This window comes from Colobus angolensis, unplaced genomic scaffold (assembly GCF_000951035.1).
Source record: "Colobus angolensis palliatus isolate OR3802 unplaced genomic scaffold, Cang.pa_1.0 Scaffold89, whole genome shotgun sequence".
NCBI lineage: Eukaryota > Metazoa > Chordata > Mammalia > Primates > Cercopithecidae > Colobus > Colobus angolensis.
Genome location: NW_012122820.1, coordinates 1,315,223 through 1,320,973, shown reverse-complemented (window position 1 = coordinate 1,320,973; position 5,751 = coordinate 1,315,223). Strand labels below are relative to the sequence as shown.

The 5,751-nt window shown below is 57.9% G+C and overlaps 1 protein-coding gene across 1 annotated transcript in view; it reads right to left on the bottom strand.

Annotated features, from left to right (window-relative positions):
• The window catches only part of NADK (NAD kinase), a 33,453-nt gene extending 32,192 nt beyond the window's left edge, over positions 1-1,261 (bottom strand). Inside the window, 1 exon segment of the mRNA XM_011931089.1 lies at positions 1,097-1,261. The gene's annotated coding sequence lies outside the window, so the exon portion shown is untranslated.
• Positions 1,262-5,751: the final 4,490 nt, after the last annotated feature.

The following is a 5,751-nucleotide window of genomic DNA, read 5'->3' as shown; positions in this document are numbered from 1 at the left end:
CCTCCACGCCTGGGCTCCCCCGACCTTCTGACCCCAGCCCTTGGCCGGCGTCCCGCCCCCACTCACTGCCACCGCGGGCGGGACTTCCCGGACCACGTGGGCCGGCTCAGGGGAGCGCAGGTGCCCCGCGAGAGCCGGCCCCGCCCGCCGCTGATTCCCTAATTACCGGGCTGTGACACGGTGTGGACCGAGCCGGATTTGGGGACCGAATCTTGGAGCAGCTGCGGCAGCGCTGCGCTCCCTCGGGGCTTGTCCGTCGAGGCGGGAAGGGCGGCCCTGCGCCTGCGGGAATCGCGCTTGGCCTCACGCCCACCTCTAGCGGCCAGGTGCGCCTTGCACGCCCGCCAGCGGCCTCGGGTCTACTACGCCTGGGATCCCAAGGTTGGCAGTGGAGGGAGGCCCTGGTGGCCCGGGGCTCCTCGAGGGGGAGCGGGAAGTGGTGTTTTTCGCACCCCACAGGCTGGAGGACCCGGGGAGTTGGGGGAGGCGGCTGAAGCCACAGGAGCGGACTTTGTAGTGTTTGTGGGAACTGCGGGCCCCACCCAGCCCGCACTTGCTGACCTGGTGGCTGCTCATCAGCGCCTTCCGGCCTCAGATATCCCGACAATGTGCCGTGTGCCCGGTTCTCAGCTCTCGAGTCACTGTCAGGTAAACTGGCAATACACCACCGGCTGCTCTAACCTGCTGGCGCCCCAGGTGCCAGACATTGTTTTGTTTTTCTGAGATAGGGTCTCATTCCGTCCCCCAGGCCGGAGTCCAGTGGGGCTCACGGCTCACTGCAGCCTTGACCTCCCAGGTGCAAGCGATCCTCCCACCTCAGCTTCCCTAGTAGTTGGGACTACAGGTAGGTCCCGCCACACTCGGCCTTTTTTTTTTTTTTTGGTAGATGGGAGGTTTTGCCATTTTGCCCAGGCTGGGTCTCAAACTTCACCTGCCTCCGCCTCCCAAAGTACTAGGATTATGGGCCTAAGCCACTGCACCTGGCCCAGCCATTGTTTTCTGAGGTTCAGTCCCTGTTTATATTCGTATGTGGATCACCTGACCCAGGGTCCGTTTGGACCTGAGTCCTCTGCAGCCCTTCCCCACACCCGCATACCTGCTCTCTGGTCAGGACTCCTGGGACCTGAATCCAGAGACCCGAAACACGGCCTGGCCGAGTCTTCCTGGAAAACACAGCTCTTCTGTCCAGTACCACAGTGAAGTACAGAGCACCAAGGGCGACTGGAAAGGGAAGCAAGGATCATGGGAACTTGGGGGATTTCTTAAGCTCTGTAACTTCTCCCCGGGTTATTTTGCAAACCCAACTGGTTTGAAGTGACCACCAGCCACACCCACAGAAGCGGCCTTGAGCTGCCCAGTTCTTTTTCTTTAGGGGGGAGAGAGGGGCGGATAAGATCATTAACATAATAATGCTTGAGCTGAGTTTTTGGATATGATCATTAGCATAATAATGCTTGATCTAGATGGCACACACACAAGCCAGGCACTGAGCCAAGCCTCAGTAGAATCTTCTAGAGTAGAGGCAGTCACCCGTTTCTGCAGAGGCATCCAGTGACTGTCGTGGGCCCCAGGTCACACAGCAGGCGCCCTTCACGTGTCCCACTGCGTAGGAGCTCCAGCAGCTGCCCCGTCTGTGGCATGGAAACCCTTTGTCTACCCTGGGCCTGGGCACTGCCTGCAGGAGAGCTTCCCCATTTCAGAGATGAGAAAACAAAACCAGGGCTGTGGTTTCCTTCAGCTGACAGGTTGTGTAATTTCTCAGGGCAGGCCCCAGATACGACCCTGAAGATTCAGGGGCCAAGACCTCACACCCACACCTGACCGGCAATAACTAAGGCCAAAGCTGGGAAGGGCTGCTTAGGGCACCCGGAATGGTGCTAGAGGCAGTTTTGCTTGGGCTGAGATCAAAGGGAAGGGATGTCCCAGCAGCAGGAACAGAAGGGTCCAAGGCTGTCATGGGGGCTGGGGCAGGAGTAGAGGGTCCCTACCAGATGGTGCTCAGGAGGAGGGTCTGCCTCCAAGGGATTCAGGATCAGGAAAGGCCCCCTCCTGCCTGATCAGGCCCCGGGGATAGGGCAGCAGTGGGTGGCATCCCCTGCCCTGACCTTCCTCAGCCCCAGAGCTGCCATTGCTCAAGGTGGCCGGTGGACTCTTCACATCATTTTGCGTTGCTTTTTGTATTCTTTAAGGATGGCTCCCATGTTGTTTACTTCAGAACCCCCCAAACCTGGACCTATCCTCTTCTGGGGGCCGGCAGGGATGGGATGGGTAGAGGGAGAAGGGGGAATGGAGGCCATGATGGGTGGAGCAGGATGGGGTGCACTGGGGTACAGTCACTCCTGGGGAGGCTGAGGAGGGAGGGAAGTGGACTTCAGGTGGCCTGGCTCCAGTGAACCGGGTGAACGAAGTCTGCCCAGAATCCACAAGGGGAAGTGGCCGGGAGCCTGGGGAAAGGGTGGCTGGGAGCGACTGCGGCTCCCAGTGAAGGACATCGGTGTCGCAGGCCATCTGGTCATCTTGTCCAGCCTCCAGCCAGCACCTGGCACAGGCCCTGCCCAGGCTGAGAGCCAGGACAGGGGCATCTGTAGGGGCCAGTGTCTGGATCTGCTCACATGATAGTCTCCTGTTTGACCTGGTTTGGGGCGAGGGGCGACCTCCCAGGACGCCAGCCATGTGCCAGGCACACTGAGGACTCAACAGTGGAAACAGAAGTCCGTCAGGTGTTCACCTTCTAGTGGGGCAGACGGACTAGAAGCAGAATTGGTGGGGGGAGGCAGGGGTTGGGGTACAGCAGGGACAAGTGTTTCTCAGGAAGAAGCAGCAGCAAGACCCATGGCCCTGAGGTGGTGAGAGCCCAGGGTGGGCGGGGATCATCAACAGTAACCACCTGACATGACTAGGACTCTGAGCTCACAAGATCCTTACCGAGCAGCTTGGTATTTTTTTTTTTTTTTTTTGAGATGAAGTCTCACTCTGTAGCTCAGGCTGAAGTGCAGTGGTGTGATCTCAGCTCACTGCAAGTTCCGCCTCCCGGGTTCAAGCGATTCTCCTGCCACAGGCTCCAGAGTAGCTGGAGTTAACAGGCGCACACCACTGAACCCAGCTCATTTTTTGTATTTTTAGTAGACAGGGTTTCACCATGTTGGCCAGGCTGGTCTTGAACTCCTGATCTCAGGTAATCCGCCCACCTCGGCCTCCCAAAGTGCTGGGATTACAGGCGTGAGCCACCGCACCCAGCCACAGCCTGGTACATTTATTGTCCACGTTTTTCATGCGGGAGCTAGAGGCACAGAGAGGCCAAGTAATTTGCTCAAGGTCACCCAGCGAGGAAAGGCGGGGGAGGTGACAGGGCGAGGCCAGAGAGTAATGGGAGGGGCAGGGACGGTCTTTCCCGGGTGCCCTCGGTCCGGGGCCCGCCCTTCTATTGGCCCCAGTCACTCAGGCTCCCAGGACCGGCTGGGGGCGGGCGCCCCGCCAGGACGCTTTAGTGTCTCCGTTTTGCGTGGGCAGAGCGCGCCCCCGCGCATCCTGCTGGAGGACCAGCCTCTGCTAGGTGCGTGACACGCAGGGGACAGAACGGAAACCTTGTCCTGCTCAAGTGTGGACGTGCATGCCACGTGCTAGAGTAAAATTGAGGTGGGGGACCTCCATCCCTGGGACATGGAGCACAGGGGCGGCCCCGCGCCGTGTGGTCAAAGGAGGGCCGAGGCCCTGCAGGAACAGTCCACAACCAGAGCGAGCTGCAGTCACTCCACTGCCTGTGTCCACCTGCGACAGGTGTGCCCGCGCACGCGGGGCGGAGCCAGGTGACCTGGACACGGGAAGTTTGAAAATGCAGTTCGCTCAGCCAGTGTGGAATTATTCTCCTGTTTCCACAGTGCCTTAGCCAGTGCCGCCGTCCAAGTGCATGTTGTTGGCGCCCGTTTTCATTTCCTGTTTTGCTAAGAAAGTGGGACAGTGGCCTCCATGCCGGCCAAGGGACAGGCAGGCTGCCCCAGGAAGGAGTCTCCCCTTAGCTCTGGCTCTTCCAGGCCAAAGCCAAGGGGAAGGGGCACCAGAGGGTCCCAGGTCCCACATGCCAGCTCTGTCAGTCAGCTGGACGCCAGGCTAGGACACAGAAGCCAACAGGAATTCCCAAAGGGAAGCAGTGCAGTCGGGGGTGTGGCAGCCCTGCTGAGATGCTCGGCCTTTCTTTATTCTGTGCAGGAACCAAGATAGGCCACTGCAGGCTGGCGTCCTGCCTCCCAGCTGCTGGAGCCCCTCCCTGCCAGAAACTGCCCGCTGGGGAAGAGCCTCAGGTACTCTCTGGCATTTAATTTTTAATTCTTTTTTCCTTTTCACGCCTCCAAGACAAGTTCAACTCTCTAGCATTTTAAATGGGGCTTCTGTAAGACAGCTGGCAGGGTTAGGGCTTGTGAAGAACTTGCTTGTCTATGAAGAACTTGATTTATTTCAGGGAGAAGTGGGGGATGAGGATGAAGCCAGGCAAACCCACCCCGTTCAGCCTGCCAATCACACCCACTTCAGCAGCCTAAAACAGCACCAGGTCACCCCACCAGGGAGACAGTGCCATACTGTCACTTGCAGCGGTGGCAGATGGGTACCCTTGGTTGCATCAGAAACACACCAGCACCCTGCCTGGAGCAACAAAGGCGGCTGGGCCCTGCTCCGTGAATCCCAAGTGCCCTCTGGGAGCCTCTCCACCCAGGGACTGCCAGCCTAGAGGACGGGCTGCTGGGCTCTCTGGTGCCCAGCAGAGGGGGCCTGCAGGTACTTTCCGCTGACAGCCTTCTTCACTTACTAGGAAAGAGTTCGGCTGGGTGCGGTGGTGCAGCCGTAGTCCCAGCTACTTGGGAGGCTGAGGCAGGAGAATGGTGTGAACCCTGGAGGCAGAGCTTGCAATGAGCTGAAATGGCGCCACTGCACTCCAGCCTGGACCACAGAGCGAGACTCCACCTCAAAAAAAAAAAAAGTTCCAGTTGCTGGAGCCACAGGAATTACAAAGTTACCTTTTTAAAAATTTTTTTGAGATGGAGTCTTGCTCTGTTACCTGCCCAGGCTGGAGTGCAGTGGCGCTATCTTGGCTCACTGCAAACTCCGCCTTCCCGGGTTCATGCCATTCTCCTGCCTCAGCCTCTGGAGTAACTGGGACTACAGGCACCCGCCACCACGCTTGGCTAAATTTTTGTATTTTTAGTAGAGACGGGGTTTCACCATGTTAGCCAGGATGGTCTCGATCTCCTGACCTCATGATCCTGCCGCCTCTGCCTCCCAAAGTGCTGGGATTACAGGAGTGAGCCACCGCGCCCGGCCCAAAGTTACCTTTTTATAACCTTACCAATTATTTAAGATTTTATCTTATTTTTTTTTTTCCTTTGAGACGCATTCTCCCTCTGTCACCCAGGCTGGAGCACAGTGGTGTGATCTTGGCTCACTGCAACCTCCACCTCCCAAGTTCAAGCGATTTTCCTGCATCAGCCTCCCGAGGTAGCTGGGACTACAGGTGCATGCCACCACGCCCAGCTAATTTTTTGTATTTTCAGTAGACGGGGGTTTCACTGTTTGGTCAGGCTGGTCTTGAACTCCCGACCTCGTGATCTGCCCACCTGTCTCCCAAAATGCTGGGATTACAGGCATGAGCAACCACGTCCAGCTTTTTTTTTTTTTTTTTTTCAGACGGAGTCTCGCTCTGTCGCCCAGGCTGGAGTGCAGTGGCCGGATCTCAGCTCACTGCAAGCTCTGCCTCCTGGG